Source organism: Mastomys coucha, unplaced genomic scaffold (assembly GCF_008632895.1).
Source record: "Mastomys coucha isolate ucsf_1 unplaced genomic scaffold, UCSF_Mcou_1 pScaffold20, whole genome shotgun sequence".
In the NCBI taxonomy this organism is placed as follows: domain Eukaryota; kingdom Metazoa; phylum Chordata; class Mammalia; order Rodentia; family Muridae; genus Mastomys; species Mastomys coucha.
In genome coordinates, this window is record NW_022196903.1 from 119,224,766 (window position 1) to 119,237,190 (window position 12,425).

General features: G+C 44.1%; 2 long non-coding RNA genes across 2 annotated transcripts in view; both read left to right on the top strand.

Annotated features, from left to right (window-relative positions):
- The first annotated feature begins 2,782 nt into the window (after window positions 1-2,782).
- On the top strand, window positions 2,783-6,574 carry LOC116098339. Its single transcript, XR_004121812.1, has 2 exons — window positions 2,783-3,000; window positions 5,757-6,574. It is a non-coding gene; the product is annotated as an uncharacterized LOC116098339 (long non-coding RNA).
- A 4,225-nt stretch (window positions 6,575-10,799) lies between these two features.
- Window positions 10,800-12,425, top strand: part of LOC116098340 — a 3,927-nt gene continuing 2,301 nt past the window's right edge. The window contains exon 1 of the long non-coding RNA XR_004121813.1: window positions 10,800-11,034. This is a non-coding gene — a long non-coding RNA (uncharacterized LOC116098340). The remainder of the gene's footprint in view (window positions 11,035-12,425) is intronic.

Sequence of the window (12,425 nt, forward strand, 5' to 3'; positions counted from 1 at the left end):
GTGTGTTTACCACTTGCTCCAGCATCAGATCGAAGACACGACATGCCTCACCGCAGGAGCTGGGGAAGACATGACCAGTCAACATCACTGAGCTCCACTTTAGGCCACACCCTCACCTTGCTGTAGGTAGGTTTCAGTTTTACATGGAAGTTCCACAAATTGAGGTGTAGAGAGAGAGAAGAAACATTATGTGTAAGGTTACTCACCCTCAGTGAAGTCAATGTCAGGCAGGGGCATTTGTCACTGAGAAAATAATAGCATGGAAAACAGGGACCCATTTATGAAAGGTTTGAACTAGTTCCTGGCAGGAAGAGGTTTCTAGTACCTAGGGAAGACTGGGGTGTGGAGGCTGGGGTACCTTCAAGAAAATCTGACATTTGTCCTGGAAAGAGGGTAATAGGAAGCTGAGATCAAACTGTACACCCCGTCCCTGCTCCTTCCTGATTTACAAAGCTGGTTATCACAGGGATGAGCCAGTGTCACATGGCAGGCTGAGAGGCATCCTAAGATAGACCACCATGTCACTTCCTATTGCACTGATATATTGTTTTACAATCAATTAAATATCTTTCTCAAGATTTGGTTTGACCATCAAAGCACTATGAAACAACTTTAACCTAGACTGGAACAAATGAACAAAAACAGACTATAGAAAAGTTCACTGATTTTTCTTTTTTCTTTTTTGAGGACCATAGTTGTCTTCTTTTAGAACAAGCTCTGAAATCCAGGAGGCTTGACCTGCTTTACCTTTCCAGATCCTTCACCAACACCCGCCAAATTTCTCCCACCTTAAGCTTGAGGCTGCTATGAACTGCCCTGCAGGGTCCTCTGTCCTGACCCCCACCCTCTTTGCCATGTTAATTATCTCCAGGCTCCTGCTCCAGAGGAATTTAGAACATGCCAAGGTTATTTGTGGAGCCTTTTGTTTCTGGGAGATGGGGGCTTACACAGCCCAGAAAGAGCAACACTTGCCTACACAGACAGTACTGCCTGGGCTATTAATATCCAAGCACAATAGCTTTAGAACGAGGTGCAATGTGGCTTAGCCTAGCCAAAAGTCTTCTCAGCCCCAGAGACAGTATTATTTTACAGCAGCTTTGCTGACACCCTTGAAGTAAGCCTCTTGCCCCACCTTCTGATCCAGTGTGGAGGGGAGGAGGGACAGAAGGACACTCTGGACTGTAATTGCCTCCCCTACCATGCATATGGGAGAAAGAGCAAATAGAGTCTCAAAATAATATTTAAACAGTGACCTCTCTTTCTTCTCTAAAGCATGTCAAGCATTCTACATTTGCTGTCTTCCTCTGTCTTTGTTATCTTTGTACATAATGGGTAAACATTTTTAATGTGTTTATTCATTCATACTACTTATATTATCACCATGTGCCTGAACCTTCAAGGCTCTGAGGATGCTAAGATGAAGATGCAATGATCTAGTTCTTTCCCAGGAGCTCAATATTTGTGGAGAAAGTCTGACTGCTCCCATCCACAGGTTAAGCAGAAGGGACATAACCAGGCAAGCGGTAGGAATGTCAACTTAGTCTTGAAGGGGCTAACTCATGAAGATTTCACAGAGGAGAAAGTCTTAGGGGAGAACGGTTGAGTGAAGCATGAGTTAGTGTGGTGTGAGTCTTGGAGAAATACAGTTTAGCGAAGCAGGGAGGATAGAGCAGTGTAAGGATAAGTTTAAAAGCAGGAAGACAAGGATTATGTTGGTAGCTCTTGTGACTTGAGTCTAAAATGGACCCAACAGGCTGAATTTGAACACTTGATCTCCTGTGGGTGGTGTGTCTCAAGAGACTGTGGAACATCCCAGAACTTTGGAAGCCGTATTGTATTCACTATTGGCTCTAGCCAGTTTGCTGGTCTGGCTATCACGTGAAACTCTTGCATTCCTTTTTCCATGGAGCCACTCCATCAAGACTGCCTCCTTTGTCACCACGGTTGACTGTACTCCATGAAACAATGAGCCAAGGAAGACCTGCCCACCTGAACTTCAGTTGTTTCTGTCTTCAACAACCTGAAGACAGAGGAGCTTTGAGTCAATCCCAGAGGTAGACAGGGTGGAGGGAGACTTGAAGGTCACTTAATCTTTCAGGACTCAGTTTCCAAGGAGATTGTCTATTGTGTGCTCTGATGTATTCTCATAGTTCAGTACCCTGAAGCATGGAAGGATTTCAAGTTTGCTGCTGTCTAATGCACCTCAGAAACCCTGCTGCTACCTCTGCTTTCAGAAATGAGGATGTCAGAATGATGGCTGAGGCAAACCCAGTATGGGGACAGTAACAAAAAACTGCCAGTGTAACTAATGAGTTTCCAACTGTTATCTGCTTGGAAGCTAGAAGTCTGAGAAGAGCCCTCTAATTAACAGACTAGCCTTGGGGTCCCACTCGTTCATTTGTGAAGTTTAGGAACCCACTAGCAGACCAACATGTTATTAATGCAAATTACCCAGTCACCTGGAACCCTAGATCTTTGTGCCAAGAAAGAGTAAAGGGCCCGAGGGACCCCCAAAAATTGAGCCATGAAATGTCATTAGCTAAGTCATGGTCCTCACAGCTCCCAGAACTAATTATAGAGCTAGGAGTGGCTGGGGCCAGACCCCTCTGATATAAAAAGATTTTATGAAAGGCAGAGTGGGGGGGGGAGGCCACTGTAATTCTCACCCTATTATATTCCTTTCAATTATTTACAGGAGTAGACACTCGTGGTGAGCCTATATAGAGCCTGGAATCCAGTGAGGTCACATGGGCGTTCTGAAAGCTAAGGAGGCCATGTGGAATCTGGGACACAATGAGGCAATGATTCAGCTGCCCCTGCATTCCACACCTCCCAGCACCCAAGTCAAAAGCACAGACCCCATGGTGACGATTAGCTTTATCTCTGCCTAGGAGATGCCAACATTTTCCTTCCACCAATGGTTTTAATAATATGGTCACCTTACTCTCCTAACTGAACCCAGTGGAGAAATGAATCCTGGGAATCTGAAGGTCACAGAAGGTAAGGACAGAGAGTGTCACACCCAAGTCATGTGGCTGTCTTTGACTGCTAGGAAAAGTTAAACAAAAGGTCTGTATCCTCAAGGATCAAGAGTTCTTTCTCATTACCCAGCATGCCTTATATTAATTAGGATGCAGCCTCAACTTACCTATTCCTAGCTAATAAAATGTAATCAATGGTCTAAGGCACTTGATGCCTGCCTCCTGGAAAGGTACTGCCTAATCCCCAGGTCTTCCACAGCAAAAGTAGCCTATGGTACATGTACCATGTGATGTAGGTACAATATGGAGAAACTTTCTAAGAGACCAGTTGTCAGGCTTTACCACAAGCAAGACCTGATGCCAATATCATGAATCCATTCCATGTTTGGCTCTGTCACACATGGCCATAGTGCTGTATTACCTCTCTTTCTGCTTCCTCCCACTGTGTATGTATGTATGTATGTGTAGGTAAGAGAACAACTTTACATATAGGTCCTCACCTTCTATCTTGAGATCATGACCTTTAAGATTTGCCTCATTAAATCCCAGATTTGTGTGTATCTGGCTCCTCATGCTTGTGTGGCAAGTGCTTTATTCATTGAAATTTTTCCTGGCCCAGGAATCTTTATTTTTAAATCAATGATGCAAATCCCTTAGGACAGTGGCACTAGATACTAAGATGCATGTTTATAGAAGAAGAGGAAGAGGAAGGAGGAAGAGGAGGAGGAAGAAGAAGAGGAGGAGGAGGAGAAGAATATATATATTTATATGGTATATAAATATATATATATAATATATATTAAATAACCTCTTTTAATTCCTGACTCAGTTATGCATAATTCAGAACAACCTTGACCAACAGTGTAAAGAAGTTATGATGGATGAATGGTGAAGATGGGCAGGCCCCTGCATCATTTTCTCAGAGTAGTTTAATACCTTTATGGGTAGTAGAGGCTGTGAACATCTGGTGGGTCTCTTGCATGATCCTGAGAGTTCTATGCAATCAGCATCATGGGCCAAATTATAATTAACTTTACCAATAATTTCATGTAGGCACACATGCATACAACACACAAACCCTCCATGTGGGAGTCTTGTCATGTGTGTCCATCTTTGGGAAGTTATCCAACAGAGAGAGCTGGTTGGCATGAGCAAATACCTTGACAGTGGTAGATTGTGTCCATATTCCTACAATTTGGCCAAAGACAAAGATCTAAAGGTCCCACATTTCTCTTTTACTATTGGAATGAACATCTTTTCGCCTGGCAACCCTTCTCTGTGTCTACCTATCCTCTTCTTTATCTCTATCTATTGTTTATCCATTAAGCTTTTACCTCTGAGGTCCATTCACTAATTGCATTTCTGTCTTCCAGTGTCTTTCAGTATGGTAGAACCAAAGATACCCCTGATTTCAGCCTGGCAAGACAGGCAGGGTAGCTGACTTCAGGATCTAGGTGACTCTGATGGGAGTTGTTTTAAGTCCGGCAATTGATGGCCTTTTATCATCGCAGTCAAGGAGGCAGAAAATCAGCAACAGAGTAGCACTGTCTGGTCTGCTCAGTCTTACTCATCTAAGCACTGACTCTGGGCCATCAAACCCAGGGACTGCTGTGCAGATGACTTTCTGCCATGCTCCCTATCAACAATGTCTTCTTCCTCAACAATGGCTGCCACACTGGTGCAGGGGCCATGGACTATCTCTCATTGGCACTGCAATCTTCTTCTATCCATCCCTCTTGGGCATCACTTAATTCTTCCTTTCAGAGTATTCTGTCAGGACTCCATATTCCTTGTGTTCCTGCTTCTCAAACCCTTTCATAGTAGAGCTTCAAGTTGATATTCAGAATCTCCCCCTGCATCTACCTGACCCTCCGAAATCCATTCTTCTTTTCTTTACTCCATAGTTTAGTCCAGATCCCCATAGAAGTGCATTTCCTATATCTATACCACCTCCTGAAAGGCTACCAAGTCCATCTTTATGTGGGAAAATTATACAAATTGTCCAAGATCTATGAACATTGTCTTCTTTGACAGATTCCCAGCTCAACTCATTGTCCTGCCTAAATGGTCCCATAGTTTGAAACAGCACAACCCTTTGAGCTGCCCAAGGGCATTTAACACAATCTTACCTTGTGTTACTCATTGTAAAACCCTTTGTTTTTTTACTATGAGCGCCATGGCTCTAACCATCAGCCATGTGCATTATTCATGGTGATTTCTTTCAGGGTGCTTACTTATCTCTTTGCAGAGAAGTTGCCCTATAAATATGTGGGCCACTAGATTGAATATAGTGCAGCCTAGCATGAAAGTTTAACCAGGCTATTATCCAAAGTGGAAATCAAGAGTCGATTGGACTTTCTTGAAACTTGATCAGGCTCATCTCTAAAGAATAGGCTTTCCTGGAAAAAAAAATTAAAGGGAGAGAGGAAGCATGCAAGTTATCTGCAAAATGATCATGAGGCAGATCCCAGCCAGTGTGTCCATCCTAAAAACCACCACAACAAAACCGATAGATCTGAGGTACACCTTGTTTAGCAAACTGAAGCTTCTAGCTTAAGAAGTTGTATAGAAAGACACAGTGCATCCTAGGCTACATCCCCATCTGTTTTGTGACTCCTTCTGCTAATCAGGAATCTCCACTAGAAAATGACACCAGGTATATGTCACAGAGGTTGGCTTACTCTCAAGCATGCTGGTGCCTCCCAGGCTCTTTTGATCTTCTGTGGCCATTGTCCCCTGAAACCAATCCTTTCCATTCTGTATTTTTCCTCCTAGATCACCGGATACTTCCACGCCACCAGGTGTTCCTTTCAGAATCGAGAAGCAGATAACCTGTGCTTTTGGAACTGACCTTCAGCCATGTTTTTTTTTTGTATGTTTTGTTTTTTTGTTTTTTGGGTTTTTTGCAATGGATGTAGGGGGTAGGATTCTTCCCACTGTGTACAAAAGCCAATCAAACTTGTCTATCACCAAACTAAGGAGGGTCTTAGACAGAATGGACACAATAGAAGCAGCAGAGGAATAAGTAAATTAGTCCTAAGATAGAATTCTCATAAGATGAAATCTCACTCTAATGGACAAGTTCTAGATTGACAGAGGAAAAAAGAGAAATCTAACTAGTGCTATTCCTCTGTAGATGTCATGTGAGTACTTGCCTTTACAGGTTTGCCATAAATGCCTTGGAACAAAAGCCATATTTTATATCACTTTTGCGCTTCACACTGTGTCTAGCCTTGAACTGAAAACACATACACCTTTGTGAATTGACAGTTCCTACAATTGTTTCTGAAAGGGGCATTTTCTTAGCTTTTACACCTGATCTCTCTCACTAATTAAAATAGCCAATTAAAAATAGTGGCTCAGAATGGGATTAGTCACTACAATCCTGTTCATTACTCAGTGGACAATGAGTGAAGCTGGCTTGCTGCCATTGTTCAGATATTTGGGGATCAAAAGACTTGTGATCCAGGCCAGAGAGTATACATGATTCAACAGATAGCACCCAGGGATAGAAACTTCTCAGATAGTGACAAACATCTCAGAGACATAAAAGTGTTTACCACCATGGCTGGCAAATAAATTGATAAACATCCTTTGGGTGTGTGTGGAGGGGGGTAGATGTTACCTAGAACCCAGCTTGATTCCAATTGAGTTCTTTAGACCTAAGAAGAAACAGGTATAAGAATGCACAACTGGGATCTCTTACACTGCTCCTCTGATTCAAATGGACAATTGCTAAACACCACCACCACAGATCGGCCCTGAGCGCTATAGCAGTGGGTGGGATAAGGCAAAGGGGAAACAGAGAGAGCCTGAGGCTTGGCTTGAAATAATGATCTGTTTTTGGTGTTTATCTGGGCACAAACTTATTCCTCTATAGTTCCCAGAATACAGACAGCCTTCCTGTGGTTTAGGTAAGGCCTATCCATAACTCCATCCACAGCAAGTAGACACAATCACAGGGTTGCAGTCAATGTCCTGTCAAGTCATTTTTGACAGTGGGATTGCTATGAGTTGATATCTACATTGAAGAACACATATTACCTTCCCACAGAGGACTCCAGATTCCTCTAGACAGCTTCAATTAGATCAGAGCATATCTGTACTCCTTGTTTACCTGGTCCTTGGTCCTACTGCCCCAGGATCAGAGGCAAAAACAAATTAATGCACTAATTCAGTCATCTTTCTGTCCATGGTGCAATAAATGGGGTGATGAATTCTCATATTTAAAACGCCTCTCAAGTTGGTGCGCAGGCAGCAAAGCTCACTGCTGCATACAACAGGTCTTGTAAACTGCATCTTTGCTAGTAAGCCAAGAGGGCTGGTTGTCCCCTCCTGCAGATCCAATGAAGTCCGCAAGATAGGATTTCTCTCAAGCATGGATGAAGAGGAGGACTGAACTTGAGACCTGAACAATTGTGCTTGGTGGAGTTGTCTATTAATTGTATAATCAGGCACAAATTTAGTTCTTTATTTGAGAGATATGAACCTAATACCCACTTCACCCTGGCACGAACATTACACGGGGATAATGCTTGCAGCAGTGCTTGGGAACCAGTAAAGAATGCTCCCAGGGAGCTGCCTCCGCCCCAGCCCTCCTGCATCTACTTAACCCACTCTGTAAGAGCTAGAGTCAGATTCCCACCGTATGGAATTATCCTCAGCACAGCAGATGGGTTTACAAGTGTCTTGGTCTCTTCGTGTAATTAGCAGCCAAGGAGTCTAAATCTTGCATTGTTTACACGGAGACTGTTTCTTGCCCGTTCCCACGTCATACCATCTGACACTGTTACCTTTTATATCTGGTGAGTGCAGTTCCTTAACTTTGTGGGATCCTCTGCATACAAACTCTGTTGGACCCGTTCCTTAGTGCGGATGGCTACTGTTCTATGAGCTGAGCTTGGTGGCTTACAGAAGTTTCTTTATTCTATTCATAACCACTATTTGAATAGTGCTTCAGGAAGCCCTCTGAAGCACAGAAGGCAAATACCACAATTCCACTTACAAGTGAGGAAACTGAGGCACAGCCCATCTTTCCTGTAGATGTTGCTGTAAGAATTCAAATGGCTCAAGCTGGCAGGGTGCTTTATGCTTATAATCACAGCATCAAGAGGCTAAGGAGAGGAGACTGGTATAAGATTGAGACCATCCTGGGAAATACAGTGTATTTATGGCCAGCCTCGGCTGCAAAATGAGACCCTATCTAAAAAACATGCAAGCAAGCAAACAAAAATCACATGGCTCGTGGAATTACCAGGGCAAAGCTCCTTTTCTTTAGCTGAATTGTCCTTCCTCCAGAGAAGAATTGTATCCTATACCAGAAAGAGAATCAAAAGAACTATGTACCGTGAAGCAAGTTAACAAACAGCCAGAGGGTTGACATGAGTTTAAGAGGCTTTCCCAAGGTAATTGTGCCTGGGCCATTATCTTATGAGTCCACGTCCAACTGTCTATATATATACCCTGTGTGCTGGTGACGTGGGTGACACAGGAGTTTGAGAGGCTACCTCTGATCTTAAGGAACTCATTCTGAAGCCAGAGAGATGAGGATACTTTAAATAAATGAAGGTGATCTTCCAGTAGTGTCATAGATCTTAACTTTTGATGGAAAGCCTGAGCCCCTTACTCAAGTTCCAAAAGCTTGATTTGAGCTGAAGCCTCTTTTAAAATGATCCAATTCTCAACTCCCACAGCGATCATCAGAGTAGGTTCCTTTGCTTGGAGGGCTCCTCCTTATTTTTCAGTAAGGAGGAGAGTGTGTTAGTAAACCTTCCCTTACTGTGATAAATAGATGAACATTGAAACAATTGTTTCATGACAGAAGCATGTGGCAAATCACAATTTCTCTCCCCATGGCTGGGAAGAGAAAGAAAGAGAGAAAGAAAAAGAAAGAAAGAAAGGAAGGAAGGAAGGAAGAAAGAAAGAAAGAAAGAAAGAAAGAAAGAAAGAAAGAAAGAAAGAGAAAGGAAGGAAGGAAGGAAGGAAGGAAGGAAGGAAGGAAGGAAGGAAGGAAGGAAGGAAGGAAGGAAGGGGCAAACACTGAATCTCACCATTCCCTCAGCGACCTAAAGAACTCCCAGTATTTTCCACTTTCTTAAAGTTACCCCATTTTCCAACAGCACTATACTGGGGACCAAGTTTTCACCACTTGAGCCTTTGAGGGACACATAATATTCACAGTGGAACAACGAAGGAGTAGAAAAATTTACATCCTTTGGTAGTATTTTCGTGGGCTATACAGTCTTCTTCACAGAAGACTAACCATCTTCACTGGGTATTTGTTCTGGTTTCACAAGAACTGACCTATCAAGGCAAGGCAGCCATGTTGCCTGGTCCTGCTGCCCTTAGAAGCTTAGTGTGAGCCTGTGCACAGGGAATCCATGGACTGGAGTACAGAATCTCAGACACGTGACCTTCTTACACTGTCTTGAGTGGAGTAGAACCATAAGGAACCCCTCTACTGTCCTGACACAGTCTGCTAAAGCAGAGAGACAGTTGCCATGACAGTATAGTCTGGACACTTCACCAAAGCCATCTAGTCCACAGGAAAACCACAGTGAAGGAGTATTTTTTAGATCTGTCACCCAACTTGGGACAAAGCCTGGGAAATGCAATCTAATGTAAAAGGTTCTTGTGAGAACAGACCTTGCAAACCCCTAATAACAGCAGGTACCATGGCAGTGCTGGCCAGTCAAATTCCCATGTCCCTTCAGCTCGGCATTTGGAAAAAGCAGAAAGAGCAGGCTATGAGAATGTATTCTTCGTATGACCTTCTTATGCCCTTGTTCCAGTTAAGCTTGGAAACTTCATCTGGCCTATCTCCCCGGAAGACTGTATTAGTTCCAATGTGTATGGACAATTAGGACTGCTCACTAGTCATCATCTATCTTACCCCTTGACACATGAGTGTACTAACACAGTCCAGATAAAATAGAGAATTGCAAAAATCAGTATAGAGAAGGTGTAAAAGCTGAGAGGTGGGCTCCCATCTGTTTTGTGGCATCATGGCTGCCCTCCAGCCTCTGGTGAAGCCCTAAGATCATCAAAAAGAGCACCAAGATGTTCATCCAGCACCAGCCAGGCTGATAAAATTAAGCGAAACTGGCAGAAACCCAGAGGCATTGACAACAAGATGCAGAGAAGATTCAAGGGCCAGACCCTGATGCCCAACATTGGTTACTGGAGCAACAAAAAACCAAGCCCATGCTGCCTAGAGGCTTCTGGAAGTTCCTGGTCCACAATGTCAAGGAGCTGGAAGCGCTGCTGACGTGTAACAAATCTTACTGTGCTGAGATGGCTCACAATGTGTCCTCTAAGCCATCCTAGAAGGAGCAGCACAGCTGGCCATCAGTCACAAATCTCAGAGCCAGGTTACACAGGGAAGAAAATGAGTAGATGGCTTGCTTGCATGCTTTGTGTTTAAATAAAACCACAAAAACAGAAGAAAAAAAGCTGAAAGACAAGGATTAGCCTTGCCCTTACCTCTCCAACTGTCTTATGAGCTAACCTGGACTTTAACGTCTCTCTCAGTTCCCTCTCATGTTAACAGTTCCTTGTCTGCTCACATAGAAAATCCATAAGGGGCAAACACCAGTCCTCATGTTCTCATGTTCATGAGATCTAGGAGAGATGATGACTTTTACTTTTTGGTGTGCCACTCCACACACAGACACATACATGTACACACACGCGTGCACACACACACACACACACACACACACACACACACACACTCCCTACACACAATTGGTCATTTTCCCCATTTCCCTTTCTCTCCCTCCTCTCTCCCACTGAAATTCTTCCCCTTAACAGGCCCCGTTTTCTTTGACGATTTCTCTTCTGAGCCACCCAGTGAAGGTTCCTTGCAAGAACACAAGTGGAGGGCTACTTACTGCGATGCAGATACCAGTGGCTATATCACTGAAGACAATGACACCTCTTCATTGTCCCCCAGCGACAGATGGGGCGGCCTCACCAGCCCCTCCCCAGTGCAGGATGAAAAGTTGACAGGGCGCGGTCTGCTGTAGGTCTTCTGCAGGTGACAAGAACTGAGGTGAGTTCCTGAGTGAGCACGGCCGCTGTGTTACGTCTAGAAGACACTGTTTCACAGCATGCACACGCATACTCACATGAGCACACATACATACGCACATGCATATACACACACCCCACAGCCTCTGCTCTTATATTCTTTCTTGCCCTTCTTCTGTGGGTCTCAGAGTGGGTGATATATGTAAGGTTGAGCATGCAACAGTCACTTGTGCTGGGCATCTTAACGAGTTGAGAGTTGTTAACCACCACACACTGCTTCTCTGGGAACGTGGAGAGTAGCCCTCATCTCCAAGTGCAAGCAACCACTTTAATGGCTGTTTAGCAAAACAACCATAGTAGTTCTTCCCGAGCAGCATGGGTCAGGTTCTCCTCCTAACTATCCAAACCCTCAGTATTGTGTGGGCATCTTACCAGTACAGAAGACCAGAAAGACACTTTATCACATATGTAAGAGCACAAATACAATCCTGATCTGAAGGATAGAGGGGGGGCAGAGTAAAAGTTGAGTGATTGCCCTGGAAGGAGTCCAGCTCAGTGCACTCTGGCCACCATGGGCTTCTGTTATTAGGAGTGCTGCAGGGCTCAATGCAGCCACCAGCTTTCAGTGACTGTTCTGAATCTAGCCACTCCCCTCTATCTGTATTGATTTCCTTCGATTATGCAGATGCTGTTTCCTTTAATGATGTTCTCGAAAAACTGCCATGGGGTTTGTGTGTGTGTGTGTGTGTGTGTGTGTGTGTGTGTGTGTGTACAGAAGTCCCTGAATGTTCCTTCAGTCAGTCCAGGAATTTGCCTGTAATGGGCACTAGATTCCTCACACCAACCCAGCTTGCACATGGAGAATGTCAGGGCTGTGCTGGCAAGCTGAGTGGGTGTCTATAGGCTTCTTGGCCATTCCCCTGTGACATTGGCTAGAGAAAGACAACTCTTCCCATCTTGAACTAAAAATACTGTGAATGGGGTGGCATTTGGGGGCCATGATGTGGAGTTTTGATGCCTTGTTCAGTGAGTATTTGCTACAGAATTACATGTGGCTGGACAACAGAGGTCAAGGGTGTGGAGTGTAACTAATTTGCTTCTTCCAAAAGCAGCCTAATCATCTTCCTGCAGGGCAATCCTTCTATGGATGTCCAGCCATGTAGGGCCCTCCACGTAAGTTTACTTTGTAGGTCCTCTTCTTAAAGTCTATCTCACCACGTCACCCAAAAAAATCTGAAATAATTTGTGACATGTAACAGGATTTCAAGAACCTTGTGAAAACTAACTGTACAGAATTCTATCTTTTGGAAATCTACTTTACAGTGGGCACTAAGGTGAGAGTCATGAATCTAGAGTCTCTCCCTCTCTCTCTCTCTCTCCCTCCCTCCCTCCCTCTCCCTCCCTCCCTCCCTC